Source organism: Cottoperca gobio, chromosome 16 (genome assembly GCF_900634415.1).
Source record: "Cottoperca gobio chromosome 16, fCotGob3.1, whole genome shotgun sequence".
NCBI lineage: Eukaryota > Metazoa > Chordata > Actinopteri > Perciformes > Bovichtidae > Cottoperca > Cottoperca gobio.
The window spans coordinates 5912517-5930216 of NC_041370.1; the positions used below are offsets into that span (position 1 = coordinate 5912517).

General features: G+C 41.6%; 1 protein-coding gene across 1 annotated transcript in view; it reads left to right on the forward strand.

Annotated features, from left to right (window-relative positions):
* fam110d (family with sequence similarity 110 member D) overlaps window positions 1-17700 on the forward strand; it is a 43803-nt gene that overhangs the window by 567 nt on the left and 25536 nt on the right. The window lies entirely within an intron of this gene.

A 17700-nucleotide genomic window follows, 5' to 3' on the forward strand; every position in this document is an offset into this window, starting at 1 on the left:
GGAAAGGGTTTTTTTTTTTACAACAGCATAGACGTAGTATGCTGTACGGGTTTATTTCACAAGTTTCTGTGTCAGTGACTGTCCATGTCCTCCTTGGTGAAAGATGTCATTGTTGTTTGCTGGAGGCAAGCGAGACACAGCGGCATCCCACTCCACGCCTCTTCTTCTCTCTCACTGCCCAAGAAACACGTCCGTGAGGCGGCGGTGCTCAGAGACTGACCTTGAGGAGAAGCTCTGCTGCCACTTTGCATTTTGCCGCGCACCCTATGTAATTCAACTTTTTGATATTAGTGTCCGTGTATGCGGCATTTCCACCGTTTACCCTGGAGGACAAGACCTTGGTCGGGGGCTCAGTCCAGAGGGAGGGAGGGGGGGGAGACTCTTCTGGCTGTGCTCTGACCAGGCTTCTGTGGCTTGTGTCCCCGGGTTGTCAAACCAAGAGTGGCGAGTGGTCTTGTTGTCGTTGGTGTTTAGCTTCATACAACCTTCAAAACGCACACCCTTTCGCGGAGGTTTGGTGGATGGGAGGAGGAGGAGGAGGAGTACAGTAGAAAGGGAGTGGCATTGCCGACTATAGTGACACCTATAGGAATGGAGGTTTAAGGTGTATCATGAGTAAGAAAATGAATAGCATCTCCATAAAACTGATCCCTACACGTTACACATCTGTTCCTCAATGGGATATGCTTTGGCAGTAATCTAAATCTCATAGGGATGCTGATTTCTAGCATTTGCAGGAAGTTCAAAGGTCAATTACCATGCCCAGAGAGCATAATATATTTTCCTCAAGGACTCTTAACCAGTAGATGCTTGCTGTCATCAAAGTGTTAACATTGTCACCTTAAATCACTACACCATCCTGCTTATTGTTGCTGTTGGTGTGATTGCTCTGCTGAACACTTTTACCATAAGTTGGTTGCCTGTAAGCAGCCAGTTACACTAGTGTGATTATATGGATCATTATCCAGCCCTTATAGATCACATGAATATAACCATGGAAGCGTGTCTTTGTCTTAATCTCAGATAATATAAATTATGCCCGAGGACACCAGATCGCTCCATGATCTAAATTACTTATTATGCATGACGTGACCTAGCATTATGAGCAGTGATATTCACAATGGCTGGCTGAGAAGTGGGGGTGCATACATTTACAGAAATTGACTTTAGCTAGAATTGAACACTGGCTATGTACTGGCTATAAATATCCTTAAATTACATTATGTTCTTTCTCAAAGGTCAGGGGTCCGTTTCAAATAGTTTCAACCAGAGCCCGAGATCAGGTTCAATGTATTGCTCAAAGACACACCCGTGCTATATTGAACCAATGATTATGTTCAAAGATACAAACAGCCTATTAATCAGTGTATTGTTTGTTTTTCGTTCCTGGTGTGTAGCTGTGGGAGTGGCCTTGGAAACTACTTGAATAATATGAGGCATGACTCAACATAGGCTTCTAGTGAGTTTCAAATCACACCTTCCAGGTTTAGAAACATATAATCCCACATATAACAAAGCCATTGACTTGGCCTGCTGTTTTAGAAGGGTTGCTTGTGTTGAAGTGACACTAAACCAGTAATGTTGACCCTGTGCCAGCAGAAGGTCAGTCTTAAGTGAGTACTGTAGAGCTGCAATAGTTACTCTGTTAAGAATGAAGTAATATTGCAATGAAAAGTATGAAGATCAGCTTTTACACACCTACCGTTGATTTTTAATAATCCAAACAATTCATTTGTCTCTAATGTGATCCAATGTGAAAAAGTGTTTCCACCTATGCATTCTCAAATGTCTTAAGTCTCCAACAAGTATGCCAATAAAGAGACACATAGCTTATAGTTGTGTAACCTGTACCTGCTTTCTAGACTTTTAGACAAGAGATTGATCAGTGCAGACAAAACTAAAGACACAAATTGTTCTGAGGCAAAACTGCTAAACAAATATGCATTACATAATGTCTAGTCTGCTGCATTAATAAGGTATGGTCAGCGTTGATAACAGCGTGCTGCAGAACACACACACATAATTAAACACAGCCACGGTCAGAGTTCAGGCGACAAACTGTCTATGCTGTTAGTAATTTCTGTCTATGTCTTTATCGCTCTTTATGACTACAAGGTGTTTCATGTTTTACAGCCTCATATTGCTGTTGGGCTGAATGTTTGCCGCCGCCACACTACGATACTGCGCGGTGTTCAGAGGAAACACCCAGTACCCCCGAGTCACAGCTCACTTGTTTGTTGAGTATAACTTGTTTGTTGAGTTATATGCTAACTGTTTTACAGTCTCTACTACATCTTAAAAGTCTAGTGTTGTTGCCATTATTATACAAGAAATCAATACACTTTATTGTTTGATATAATCCCATACCAGGAGATGATACAGCAGTCGGACTTTAGAGACTTCAGAATGCCCCTGCACATACAACTTCACAAAACAAAGCTAAATATCTCTCACCACATTTTGACATGTCACAGTAGGAAAAGTGTGGGAGTAAATTATGAAACTAGTGATGGCTGAATTTAATTTAGGTGCTTCAGACTCAGGATCCTGGTTTGTCCGCACTGGCTTACTGGAAAACTTGAATAGAACAGAACCATTGTTAATGTATTTACTAACTCCTGTGCTGTTCCTACTATACAAAGTCTAACTCTTCTATTTAACTCAGCTGTGAGTAGTACATCCAGTTCCTTTGTGTCTGCCTTGTTGGACAAAGGTCACTGTTCTTTGTGTGTTGCACTTATATTGGTTTAGCTTACTTGGAGCTAATGGGTTGAATTTGTATTCTATTGTTTCTGTATGTTGCACTTGTGTTTGGCTTATTTAAAGGATTGCACTTATTTAAAGCTGATGTACTTGCAAGAGTCTTGCTGTTCGGAGTTGTATCCTCAGGATTGTTTGCACTTAAGTCTCTTTGGACAAAAGCGTCAGCTAAATGAACTGTAATGCAAAGATCAACATATCTCACAACGTCAAGAGTTTTTAGTATGCATTACTGACTGTTTTAATTTGAGTATACTTAATTTAAACACACTCTCAAAAGCCGCTTCTTTACGTGTGATTTTTAATTATATTTTCACTTTTAACTGACCACTGTGTTAAAGCGGATCAGTTAACGTTTCTTTGACCTCTTGACTCATTCCTGTTGTGGGAAATGAACATTTTTAGATTGAATTATCAATTATTCTGGTGCCAAATGAGAGTCAGCTGACAGTCAGCTGAGAGGTAACAGTGAAAGTCTGAATTTGGATTGATTGAATCTCCCTTTGTGATGAGGAGAGAATGGCAGATGGGTCTTCTCTCCGTGCTGCATGAAGTAAAGAGATTTGATTCTCCAGTGTAATTCTTGAGAGGACTAGATAATCTCAAGATTTTTAGAAGAATTTCTCCGACACTGTGTACTCAGCAAATGACAAATAAATACACACTTCAGCATTTTCCGTTCAGACAGGCGAGGTTAGGCATTTTGCTGACCCACAGAAGTAAGGTGAGGGGAGCAGAGCCTGCTGCACTGGTGGCTATAGTCATGGTAATAGTCACGGCATGCCTCAGGGTTCAGTCCATCTTGCACATTTATCACAAATGCCTTTACGTCTGCAGGATCAGCAGCAGTTTGTGCTTTTACATGTCATTTGTAGGGGGGGGGGGGGTACTGTTAGTTTTGTCTGATGCTGCTACTGATACTGTCACTTTTATCTTGCCCGTTTATTATGCTATTGTGTGTGTGTGCTTATTGTGCTGGTGTTTCTTAGACTTTTTAAGATAATGGTCATATAATAAATGAAGGTCAAAGGTCTCTTCCTTTATCTGGCATGAGGATGCAGAACAACTATTTCAGATTTTCTTCCTCTTTAATTTTCATTCTATTCATAAGCAGGGTCACTGCTGTACTTATCTCCATCGCTCAGTAACTTTGCAACAGAACATGTATACCAAACCAAGCATGGCTTTACAAACCAATTTGTAAATGAACCCCCATACAAAACAGAATGTAACCTACAGTCTATGTTGGATCACATAAATACATAACCTGAACACACCCTCCTTCGGCTCTGTTGTGGTGCGGTTGTGAACCCAGTTTTTTGTACAACTTGTTTCCAAACGTCATCAAAACCTTGGAGAAAATAATGGGAGGCATGATGCTGTGGTGAGCCGATTTGAGGGAAATTCCTTAGGAGGAGGACTGAGCTAAACACACGCCAGGACTACTTATAGCAAAGTTGAATGTGTGCTTCAAGGCCACATGAACTAAAAGTCGTTTGGGTTCAACGCTGTAGTCAAGGCCGCTCAGCATCCTGAAGCCAGAAATTCATATTTGATCAAAGATATCTTGTATTCAAAAATAAATCTGCAGCCTGAAGTAACAGAAGAGTTGCAAGCTTTGTATCCATCCGAGATAAAGGCAATTTATTTATTGAAGCCCATGACCGAGCCTGCAGTCCGAAGCTTATTTGCTTTTGCTTTTGGAAGGTTTTCTTTCATGTTCCCGAAGCTAAAGAAAGTCCAGTCGAAGTGATAGAAGTCGGAACTGTACAATTACACAATTTCAGATCATAAAACTCTACCAGCTCACCCTGACCCAAAAACCTGGTTATATGCCCACTTTGAAGTTTCTATTTTCCGCCTTTATCTGCATGGAGTTAGTCACTGTGTCTTCTCCCACAAGCCACGCCATGTGGAACAAAACAAGTCAATTATTGCCAGGCAGCATTTGAACCTACGGTAAAAAAAAAGAAAAAAAAGCTGGCGGCAATTTTTACTATTTCCACTGGATTTAAAAACAAAGCAATTGACAAGTTTTGCAGCTTTTTCTTCTTTGTTTGTTTAATTTGGAAAAAGGGACTAATATTAAAACCCTGTCGAGTGTACAGAATCATATTTATTCAGATTAACACAGCACAAACAGGTAACATCAGGCTAAAATTGACCCTTAATCCTGCTTTACAAACACATGCCGGTTACCGAGGGTCAGATTAAGCAAAAACAAAATCACCAAATGTAGAGTTGCACAGAAACGGTCTGCAAAGCTGATGTGTTCCTGGCTGCACTGTATCAATATGGCTTCTCATTAGCGGCCACCCTCAGCATCCAGAGCTGTCAGCTCCTGGTTGATGATGACGCAGCAGGACTCTGGGGTGAAACTTCAAACCAAATCAGATGGTGACATGATGCCACCTGGTATAAGCTCCGTAAATGATGACAAGCTCTGACAGAATGTCTGGCAGCAGGGACGGATGCAAAATATGTTGACGGTGTTAAGCGCACTCAGAGCAGAGGTGCTTATGTGAGGATTCACTGGGCAAACAGTCACTTCTGACCTAGAGCTGATGGATCTGGATAATGTCTGTCTGTCTGTCTGTCTGTCTGTCTGTCTGTCTGTCTGTCTGTCTGTCTGTCTGTCTGTCTCTCTGTGTGAACCTTTCCTGCAAACCTCTCCACCCCCATTTCCTCTCAACCCTGGCAAATATCACGGCTCTCACTAATGCCAGATCGCATCATGCTTAATAAGTATACAATAGCTCCTGCAGACCACTGGTATCTGTAGGGTATCATTTCCATGACATTAGATTAAGGCAAAGGGATATTTTGTTGTAATTATGGCCATGTGGTCATGGCACGCTAAGGGTCAGACAATGACGCACATTATGTCTCTGGTGTAATCTGGTGGCTGCTCAGAATCGACATGACCAGTGTAAGTGTGTCTTCAGCAGCATACTGTAGCTGATAGTACGCACTGTTGAAACCAATCATTGTGAAATGAGCAACAGTTCTAATGTAAGAACAATTAGATCCGCACACCAAATAGCTCCCAGTAGAAGGATTTTTAATGCTGCTGTGTGATGTTTACAGCACCAGGCTCTTCCTCAGACTTCTTGAAAATACAGAGAGTTGCCATCTGAAATACCCATAATGCAAACACAAAGCACCTGTTGCAAATAGTATTAAGTAAATACATCATATATATATATATATATATATATATATATGTTTATTTATATACAGTATATATACTGTACACTTAATATTCCATCTCTGTTGCAATGTATCAGTCAAATTTATTAAGCATATACATACATTAAAAGATTTAATAAATACACACATGGTATATTAAGAAGATAATTTACATATAACCTAGAGGCGCCTCTGTTTATTTAACCTCTATAAATTGTTACAGGAAAAAAGGTAACATCAAACAAGAAAATAGATTAGATTAGATTAGATTAAGAACACAACAAAGACCAAAAGGCAATATAACTGTAAAAGAGATGACACTGTGTAAAATCACAAAAAAGATCTAATGTCAAAGTCCTCTTCCTGGCCTTTAGGTGCTCAGTGAATGTTTCCACAACAGTTCAAGTTCTAGGAGCGTAGACTTAAAGTCTCTACGTGAAAGTTTTACTGCCTCAATTCCCACATGTCTGCGAGTGGGAGGTATGTGTCTTGCCTTTGAAAGATGTACAGTACAGTTACATTGTTTCTGACGGTACTGCGGTGCTCAGTGATCCACGTTTTTTAAGGTCTGTTGGCCAATCTACATTAAGCAAGTAAATGACACTAGCAGTATAACATCGTGTTGTATTTTCTCACCCATGTGGGGGTGGTTGAAGGAGACAGTTTTATGTGTTTAGTGGCATTGTTGGCACTGACCACATGGGTGCTGAGGAAATGTGAGCGTGATGGAGGGGGAAAGCCGGCTCTCACCAGCCTATAACATAAATTAAGGGGGGTATCTTGTATAACGCGCAGATTCTGATTTTCTAAACTGTCCATTGAGAGTCTGACCATGTTATATGGCTGCAATGCTAATTTGGTGCCCTCTATGAATCACTATGAAATGTGGGTTGGGTTGTGAAACTGCCGGATTAGGACAACACCTGATGAGAAGTACGGAAATTAAGCAAACAAAGAAAAGGAAGTTACAAAACCGAAATGAGTTCATGTATTTTTCTGTTTAATGTGTGAAGAGTAAACACCCACCGCTCTCCACTGCAGCATGATATTCATTAGTTAGATAACAACCTTCTCCTTTCTCTGTCTCTCCCTCTTGTCTCCTCATAGAAACACATAACTGAATGCAGAAGATATTTTTATCCTGTGAAACCCTGTCTGTTGGTGCAGCACCACCTCCCAAAGTCAGCCAGATGTCATCGCTTGTAGTTGTGAAAATGTGCACATACAAGTCTCTGCCTGAAGGTGGCGCCATCAGCCAGGAAATATAAAATAGCACCGCATGCAGGCCAAACTGTGCTGCATGTTCACTAAGGAGACATGTAGGTGTAAAGTAAAGTAAAATGAGTCTAGAGACAGTTTCTGGCAGGGGCGGAAGCACAAATGCACAACTGTATGCAGGAGCCTCTCTTGTCTAAGGTGGTGGTATTAAGTGTCGACTTCAATTCCTCGAGTGAGGACAGGCCTGAGCGAAGATGCACGTCATATCTGAGCGGTGTAAATCACATTCAGATGGGAGCCATGTGGCGTTTCCCAAAATGAAACATCACATGTTGTTTTCCTCACACACACACACACACACACACACACACACACACACACACACACACACACACACACACACACACACACACACACACACACACATACACACTGTTTTAATAAAAGTCTGTTCAGTGCTGCAGAGCCAGACTTTGCTCTGTGCTGTCAGGTCGAGGTTGCCAAGGTGTTCTTCTCTTTGTGTTCCACGCAGACCTTTTGGCTCCGGGGCGAACCACAACTCTTACCTCATTACCATGAAAGGTGTGCTCGCTCAGCGATTCTGCCCAGGTCACATCTGGCACCACCCTGTAAGAATAGTGAAGCGGGGGGGGGGGGAGAAGGGAACCTACTTTGAACTTCAAAGCAGGCGGTAAAATTTGCCTGTAGGTATTTTACTCGATACATAAATGACATTGTTCTCAGCACAGATTGAGCACTCATCTAAGGCATCTCACATTTACTGTACTATATTCCATATTTATGTTTCCTGTACATATTTTTTTATAGTATTTCTTTCACATTTTATTGTATTTTTCATCTATTCTATACGTTTTCTGTTGTGCACCAATACGCCAAAGCAAATTCCTTGTATGTATAAACCTATTTGGCGATAAATGATTGATTCTGATGTCGCCATCTGTGAATATTTCCCCTGTCTGAGCACACCAGAACACTGTTTATCTCAGTGGAGCGTTATATAAACTAGTTTTATGCTACAATTCGTCAGTTTGCTACTTAACCTGTAGAGGGCCCTGTTAATTCCAAAGTGATGTCTGCTGGGGAACATCTGCGAGAGTTATGACTTCATCCACAAGGCCGAGGATGAGAGGGAGACAGTGAGTGGATTAACTCAGGCTGCACCAGACAAGGCCAGTCGTGATATGAGCTGTATATCAGTACCTCTCCAGGCTTAGAGACATATGAACATACAGTGTTAGAAATAAAAGAGCATCAATTCTCTCTCTTTTATCCAAATACATGCAAAACCGTGGACATTATCTGCTGCTGTCTTCACACTTGACGGCTCCACACACCACCCACAAACACATACGCATTACGACACTCACAAAGTTGTTGGCGTTCAACAATGTTCTGACTCAACCTCTCACAATCAGCGTGAGCACAAATCATCCTCTCAGCGAGGTGCAGCCAGCCAGCCAGGAGGAGATGTTCCAGCATGTACCTTGACATGGCGGCTCTGTAATTCACCACCCCAGTTTTCATGTATAATTTACCACCGCAAGAAATTCCTCTTTCATGTATTATTAAAAGGAATAACCCGTCATTTGGACTCTGCACTTTTTTCACTGTGGAATTACAGTATGTCCACACAGCACTGACTGTTTGAGAGAGTTTCTAAATAATAGTGTTACCAAATAAAGACATTAAAAGGCAAATGTTATATTCTGTGAGGTCTCAATATAGAAACAGAGTGAATTTATCTTATAAATGCAGAAAGTCTCTGCGTTCCTTTTGGTTATATGTATTTTTACTTTATCTAATTACTGTATTTGTATTTATGTAGCCTTGCCTAGTTGGTCATTTTAAATGTGATGCACTATGAAACTTTGTTATTATTTGGCTCTTCAGCAGCTAAATGCTCCACTATGTTCACCAGCTAGCTGCTAACTGTGTCTGTCTGCCTTCTGTTGCTGGTCAGGTAACTTTTTAGCTGAAATCAGCTGCTTGCTTGCTTCTGCTGAAAACGGCGCTGATGAGAGCCGTGGGAGTGAACCAAAAGTTGTGGCGCCACAAAACCAAAACAATGAGCTGAAACAAAGATGCTAAAACACTTTATCCATTGTTAACACAGAAATATTGACCAGTGCAGGTTTTAAAAGAAGTTCAAATCAGGAGACACTTCATTCTGAGTGAGAATATTTTTTACTGACGTGCACAAAAGGATGAGAGATGTAAATAGTCTAGATCCCATCGTGACATCCTATATTTTAAAGTGGTAAGTAGAATAGGAAACCCTCGTATGGAGTCTGGACACTGGTAGAGATGGTGAAGAGATGAAGATAATGCTGAAGCTGAGGAGAAGACTTCTGATGAGCTCCACCTGGGCACTGGGTATGATGAATGGGCTGCAACAATTTTGCCTTAAATCACAGCTGACAGCAGCAGAGATGAGAACACATTTTAAGTTTGACAGCAACAACAAAATTGTTTCGATGGAGATCGTGGCAAAGTCTGGTTTAGTTTAGCTAAAAGAGTGAACACCCACAATCAGCTGAAGAGGGAAGAGAGAGGGAATTATGAATGAATAAAGCATAAAGATGATCTTTCTGATTAAACTCCATTCTGTTTGAAAGAATATACTGTTTCTGTCCTCTCCTGTTTAATAACTAAACCGCTCAAAGCACAGCAGTTAAACAATGCTATCCCTAATGCAACTCTTTTATCAAACATTAGCTCATGATGGAGTCCTGGACTTGGATTGGATACTGATTACTGACTGTGACGCATGTTAACAGCACTGTCAAAGATTACATATATTTGTATTATGCCCTGTTATTATCATTAATATTATGATATCATGTAAACACTTTAAAGGGAACCATCCTTTGAGATATTTATATTACCATGCATGTGTATCTCACAAGTCATAGTCGCCCCAGGATAACGTTAAGCAGCAGTGTCAGGCTTCAATCTGTTCCCGGCTGCATTTAGTTTTTCGTCCTGCCCAACATGAGCTGCTTTCTGATTGGGCAGGGAAGCTGTAATTTACATAGTGATGATATTTTATGCCTTGGGTCATGATACCGTGCATTTCTTTCTAAACACGGCTACTCTTAAGTAAACTGTCATTTACTTTTCGCTTTGCTAAATATGTCACCATGCTCTGTCACCCTCTTTAATCAGTTCAGCAGTTCTCAGTTTTGGTCACATAACCGCTGCCACTGTGTCAGCTCAGGGTGACGAGTCAATTCCAGAGTTCACTGCCACTGTGCCTCGTAGTGAAACCACATGAGAGAGACACAGTGGCCATCGAGTCTATAAAGGGAGCAGCGCGCTGCACAGAAAGAACCACAAAACTCCATCTTCTCCCCATTTTCAGCTCAGGAACGTCTAAAATAAAAGGTCCTCATGAAATATGCAGGGTGCTATTTCTGGGAGACAGCACGTTTCTACCAGAGAGAGCGATGGGACCTATTGGGGCATGCGCTAAACTGGTTTATAGACTCGCTGTTACAATGTGAGGACTTGTTTTATTAGTGAGAGAGAATGTGAAGCGTATCCCTGCCAGCGAACGTACGGTATCTAGTACATGGACAAATGCAGGAAGAGCCAGCGCAGCACAGGCAGGAGAGGCCACATCCTTCCTGGCTCTCACTGTATCTCTGCCCAGCATACTGTACATCTGAATTATACTTCCTGAGTAGTAATTCTGTGGGAGTAGCCACGGAGCATTTATGCGTACTCAGATTCAGATGAGACGGCTAAACAACATTACTTATTTAAATGCAGTCATGGTGATTTCACTGCACAATGGCAAACACTCCCGATTGTCATTCAAGACCATTTTATCTCACCTGAAACACTGATTAGGAGGTTGTCGCTTTGTTATGTTAATGTGATGAAAGTTTAAGTGAAGACCTGAGTGTTAGTCCTCAGTCCTCAAGTTAATAATGATATTAAAATAAAAGCATTATCAGCACAATACCAGCTAAATGTACTGAGCTATTAAAAGTAAAAGTACTCGTTTTGCAGATCGGCCCCTTTGAGAGTGACACACAACACATGATCATTCAGCTGATAAAGGAAAGTTCTTTAAGCAGCATTTCAATAGTTTCCCCGTATAAAGGCAGATAGTACGTAAACACATAACATACACAATTAAATACGTTTTTATAAAGAATAATGACCAAGATATCTACTTTTCACATTTGCAACAAAAACTAAAATCATCGCCTTCAGCGCCCTACGGTGGACACATTTTGTATATCTATTTATATATCGCTCTAATTGTAATGCTCTACTGGTCGAGGTCGAAACTACCTGTATATGTATTGTGTCAAAAGATGATCATATCATATGTCAAATCTTAATAAGCAAGTATCTGCTGCTGTCAGATAAATGTAGGAGTGTAAAAAGTACAATATTTCTCTCTGAAATGTTGTGAAGGAGAAATAAAATGTACATAACCTCAAAACTCTTCTGAGTAAAACAAATACTAAATTGCTTTCCACCATTACCAAAAAGAGTGTTGATGTGGAAGTTATTTTTTATCAAGGTCACTGCCACTACACTGCAATTAGGACCATCTACAATGTAAATGAACCCTTAATTGCACATCAAAGTGGGTCAAACTGGATATTTGTGCACTCATTTACAGTAGGTTGTTATAATTATAGTGTTCAGCTTTAAGTATGTGTGTTCATGTGTGTGTGTAGGTGCATATGTGTGCTTGCTTTCTCACATTAGTCTTAAAGCGCATGTGTGCATGCATGTGTGTTTTCCCATGTTTCTGCATTTGTGTTCACCCCTGTGGCCCTCGAGCCGTACGGAGAAATGTCAAGAGGCAGCGGAGGCAGTGGGGGCCGCGGGAAGCGTGACTCAGCGTGGACGGTGATGAGACAGGACAGCGTTACAGCAGCCGGGCACGCTGCAACATCAGACCCAGTCTGGATTTGAATATTGCATTAGAGCACTGGAGCTGTCTCCCATACCCCCAAGGCTCTGTGGAGCTCCTGCCCAGCCACACAGCCTCAGCCTCAGTTAACAGGATCACTCTGATAGAGTTGGACCTCTTCCTGTGTGTATTTGTTTCTTAAGTTTTTACCTTTATTTGACAGTGTAGAATTAGGGAGAGAGGAAGAGCGGCGTGACATGCAACAAAGGTCCCAAGGCTGGACTTGAATCCTGGATGTTGCGGTTATATGGAATGCACTTTAACCTCTCGACTACAAAGGCGGCTCTGATTCCTCGGTGTATTTTAGAGTTTCCCATGGTTGAGTGTGAGCCACAGTTTGCTGACTTGTGTCTGTGTATATGTGATGACATGTTATGTAGGTGCTACTGTGAGGAGAGGCTAACTGAACTACTGTTCCATTCATCTTTTCTAAGTAGCGGCCGACCACAGAGTTGCATTCTGGACCTAACCCAAAACCACAAAGCCCAGCGTGTATAGAGTGCTGGAGGTGGGCGCATACAGGCATGGGCTGGGCTGAACTCTGCATGATTGAAGAGTGGGGATAAGTGATCTGCATATGAAAATCAGAAGGATGTTAAGAATTCCTAAAGGGAAAAATACATCAGTGCATGAAACAAGTGATTGGGGAATACAGATTCAAAGCTAGTTTATGCAAAATGTAAAATGCTTTCTGACAGTATAGGTCTCAGGGAAAGAGAGTTCGCCACCTCTGAACATGTTTAAAAAGAGAAGCACATCTGGCGGCTCAACTCAACATCTGACTAAACAAAAAAAAAAAAAGCCACAACACATGAGTACAAAGCCCAAACTTCAGTAGATGTAACCATTAAACCACAACAGACACTGTAAAGTGCGATGTTCACACACGGTAATGCTTTTTTTTAAAACAACTGTTGAGCGTTCATTTGAGTCACAGCCACTAACAATGGCCACTGGAAAGCCAGACGTGTTGGCAACCAGCAGAACAGTACAATAGACAAACACTGCTCTGTAATCAGCCCTGCCCACTGATGGATTCCTAATGAAGATGTCATCTACTCCACAAGTCTGTGTGGAAAACAATAATGTTGACAGGAACTTATGGTCTTGTACAAAATAGAGGAACTATTCGCCTTAAGGTAGGAGAAACAGGTTTGTGACTGGAATACAGCAGCTGACTCAGTCTAGACTGGGGAAGTAGATGATTAACACTTACAGCAACAGCCAAGATGCTATATTTAATCCCCAAACTGCGTTAGAAAGTTGTTTCAGGAAAGAAAAGGTGCCTTGAATAGATTTATTAAAAAGACAGTTAGTTGGAGTTGAGAAAAAGCCTTTGGAAGAGGTCGACCAGATGTATTTAATCTCCGCCGCAGCAGCACAGGAACCCCTCTTTTGTCTTGACCACATCGTCTACGTCTCGCACAAGAAGACACACTCACAGGGCCTCTTCTGAATGAGCCATTGTCTCGAGTCTCTGGTCCACAACAACAACAACAGCAGCAGCAAAGGAAGACGGCAGAAACAAATAACGATTGTACTGTTTTTGGAAGAGGAGCGGTTGTTGAGTTTCTCCACGTCAGCGATCGTGGCGAAAAGGGGGGCCGAGAGAAACAAAGAAACATGTCATGGTGCTCGTTTTGGGGCAGAACTTCAACCGCAGTCCCTTATATTGAAAAAAGCAACGGGGACTGTGTGATGTGGTGTGTGCATGTGTGTGTTCCTGGGTGGAGTGGGGGCGTGTGATAACGTCATTGTGTGACTGCATGTTACACATAAATATAATACAAGCTACAACAAAATACAGCCTTTATACATTTTAATGGGTCTATGTTTGCATTACAAAGGAGACTCTGACAGAAACAGAAAATGTATGCATGTCTGAACCTCATGTCGCTATAAAGCTCAGCTAGTCTTCAATTTCAGATCCCTGCATGCAGTGTATGTAACATTTGCTCCGGCTAAGATTGTAGCTCTCAACTCTATTATTTATTTATAGGGACTCATTTAGGTTCAGGCCCTTTGGCTAACACAGCAGCACATTATACATGCACGCACAGTAAAATGCTAACTAAACATGCTATACAGTATTTAAATATGGCATGCATAGCCCTGTGGGTGAATTATTAGTTTAGATTAGATTCAACTTTATTGTCACTGTGACTATAAATAAAGACACAATAAGTATGTAACCAGAAGTGTGTTATATATAGGATTATAAAATATACATATATATAGTATAGTATGGACAGTATTGACAGTATGAAGTGTGTGATATGAATATACTAGATATATACAGTATTAACAATAGAACATGTGCAGCAGTTGCTTTATGGAAAATGTGCAGACAAGTAAGCTGTCTTGTGCTTTTATTGACCACTGAGCGAATCAAAATTGTTGCAGTCTGGTAAATAAAAGGAACAGTTGTCTATTTTGAATACTTATCAATGGGTTTTACCTTTCGACCCAACTCCCTGTCATCTTTTCCCCATTACAGAAAGCACATTTACTGAGTTATGTGGATAACTTTGTTGGGTAAAACCTGGAAACTCCCTCAAATTTCCAACAAAGCAGCAAAGTTCTCCAGATAATTCAGTAAACCTGCTCGCTACAGGCTGCAGCTCCATGTGAGTTCCACACACAACATGTTAATTCTTCACCTTCTGTATTACATGATACGTTTTCCATTTCCAAGAAGACAGACTGTCTTTACTTTAACAACTTTGTTGACGAAGTATCCATCTTGATTAAATACATTTTTAGAATTTATGAATGGACACAATCGCCCAGTGGTTCTTTGTTCATGTATATTGTGACACTAGGAGCTTAGAAGTATATTTAGACCGCGCAGAATGGCCGATTAAAATGTGCAAATGTGACGGACAACAATGGTTACATCAAGCGCTACGAAGGTGAATATCCCTGGAATCCATCTAAAACTACAGCGCGTCATTTATGTTGGCCTAGTTGTCGCTCGTTCGCCATTACAAATGTAGAAAAGGAAAGTAATAGAAAGTGCAAACACAGTCACAGAGTCAGACTCAATCAGAAGAGTTATGAGTCATCATCACAATGTTTACTGTTTCCTGACAGTCCTGCTCACATCAGCCCTCAGCGCTCTGTCAGTTAGAGGCACTTCATCATTCAGCATTATCAGTTAGCACTAACCTGCAAACACTGACTCACTCCCTCAAAAACATGAGGCAGGTACACAGAGGGGGGGCACACACTGCCTCGATCATATACCCACACGCAGACCCGCACAACAGACGAGCCCATATTTACACGTGTCAAGTAAAACGTCAGGGACCGAAGGAAGAAGCGGGCCAACATTTCCTTTCCACTCCTCCTCTTATCTCCTTTCATCCCTTCTTCTCTGTTTTCTCTGTCTTTTTTCCCCTCTTGGATTTTTCCAACTCCTGCTGACACAGCTGCAAGTCAGTCAGGTTGGACTGCTCATCTGTATGTGGGTGTGTGTTTGTCCAAGTGATAGAAGCTGGAGAGGTAGGGTTTGGTAGAGAGAGAGACAAATTCCACTGCATTGCGAAAGCCTTCAATCTGCCACTTGTATCATTCACTGGAATGTTGGGAAAGTTATCTGTGGAGCAAATTTCCTTTAGGTTTCCCAATAATATAAGCGTAAAATAACTTCTTGCGTCCTTTCAATTTCCCACTGATTCATAGGTATTGTTCAGACTCGAGTTATTGTCCTTCTGCCAACATATCAGATCCGGACAATCAAAAGAAAACATGACTCCTGCAACCTAAAGTTAACAAGGAAGTGAAGCGATAACAGAAGTTCATTATTTTCCACATTCACTAAAAATGGCTCTTGTCCACACGTCGTCCCCGAATTCTGATCACTACAAAACATCATATGTTACAGTAAGTATGTCTCACATCCGTGTCCGTCTGTTTCAAATAGGATTATGAATTCTTGGACTTTTCCAGGCAGGATCGATGCTTTTCTTGGGTGGTTACTGTAAAACTCGAGGTAAATTTCCACTCACTGCGTCGACAAGTGGAGGATTAAGGTGTCAAGTAGGTAAATAAAGCCTGATACTTGATAGATGTGGAGGACTTTATCTTTGTGTGTATGTGTGTGTGTGTTCTGGTTTGTGTCACTCACTGAAATGGGGCCGTCTCTTCTTGGGAGCAATGAGCAACGAAACCAGGGAGGGCCTCTGTTTCCTGTTTATAGCATCTTCCTCGTTAATGCTTTGTCCCTGGAGACAACACAGCTGACTCCAGCTGATAAAGGGAGCACTAGAAGGGTTAAGAATAACACGAGGACAAACTGATTTGACGTTACGATGGTGATGTTTGTATCCTAGCTAATCTCTTATTAGCGATATCAGATCAATAATCTTGTAGCACTATCTGTAAACATGGAGTTACTGGCCTATGAGAAACTTTTACGCTCTTGTCCGTCTGTTTAAAAGAGTTTCATCAGACTCTGTCGAACCTGTTGTTTGTGAAGATTAGAAAATGGACAATTGTGTATAATAGTTTCAACAGGAAGAGATATACAACAAGGAAAAGCGGATCCTCTGTGACTCTATTCGAGCTCCAGCACAAAATGACAGAAGATACTGGCCAAAGCAGAGCGATGACCTTTGAAAACAACCTGTGAGTGGGAGGTCTGAAGCAAAAGGCAGAGATTGAGGTCAAGCTCCATTTGACATGTTTTTGGAGCATAAAGGTCTCAGGTCTCCAGCCAAGGCCTAACCTGAACTGTTTGACCCCCGAGAACCTCTGAATGGATGCTTTGTAGATGAGCAGTTCAGGCTCATCTATAATCAAAATACTTTTATGTTCAGTACCTCCACAAGTTTAAGATGCGTGGATTTAAATGCACACGTACCAGTGGGAATCAAACTCTTAGAGCAATACTTCACCCACAAAATGACCATCAATTACTCATCCCCATTTCATTCTTGAAGAAAACTTAGTTTTTCTCACATGCCTCCACGGTGGTCATTCTGTGGGTGAAGTATTCCTTTGACCAGCACCTAACCTGGAATCACTGCCCTAGCTCGTCTATACAATTAAGCTACAGGTCCAGCTGAGTGTTTTGTAGATTTACTACTGCCCTCAAGCATTGTCAAATTCCCCGTTTATGTCAACAACTGTGCACGGGGGCATTGATCCCTGTAATGGTCACATAAAGGGTGTCAGTGTGTCAGACACTGGCGTCAAAAGCAGTTGTGTCCAGTTTAATGGAGGCTCCTTGATTTAATGAGCATGTGACATTAGGCACGGGAGTACCCTGAGGTTATCCTTGGCTGGAGCCAGACTGTGCGTCTGCCAATCTGGCTCTGTTTTTCTCGCTTAGTCTCACCCCCTAATGCTCACTCTGTGGGTCAGTCTTCTCTGTACACCCCTCAGGGAAGCTTGGACTGCTCCACAAACTACTGATTAGGGGGTACTAAGGCTTCCTGCAGGAGCTGTAGCAGATCAAAGAGCAGAGGACGGTGGGCAACTCAATCCAAGGACGCAAGCTAATCAAAGTTAAATTCTGGATAAGCCTCCAAGTTTCACCAATAGCTGTAGACAATGTGATTTTGATTAAGGCT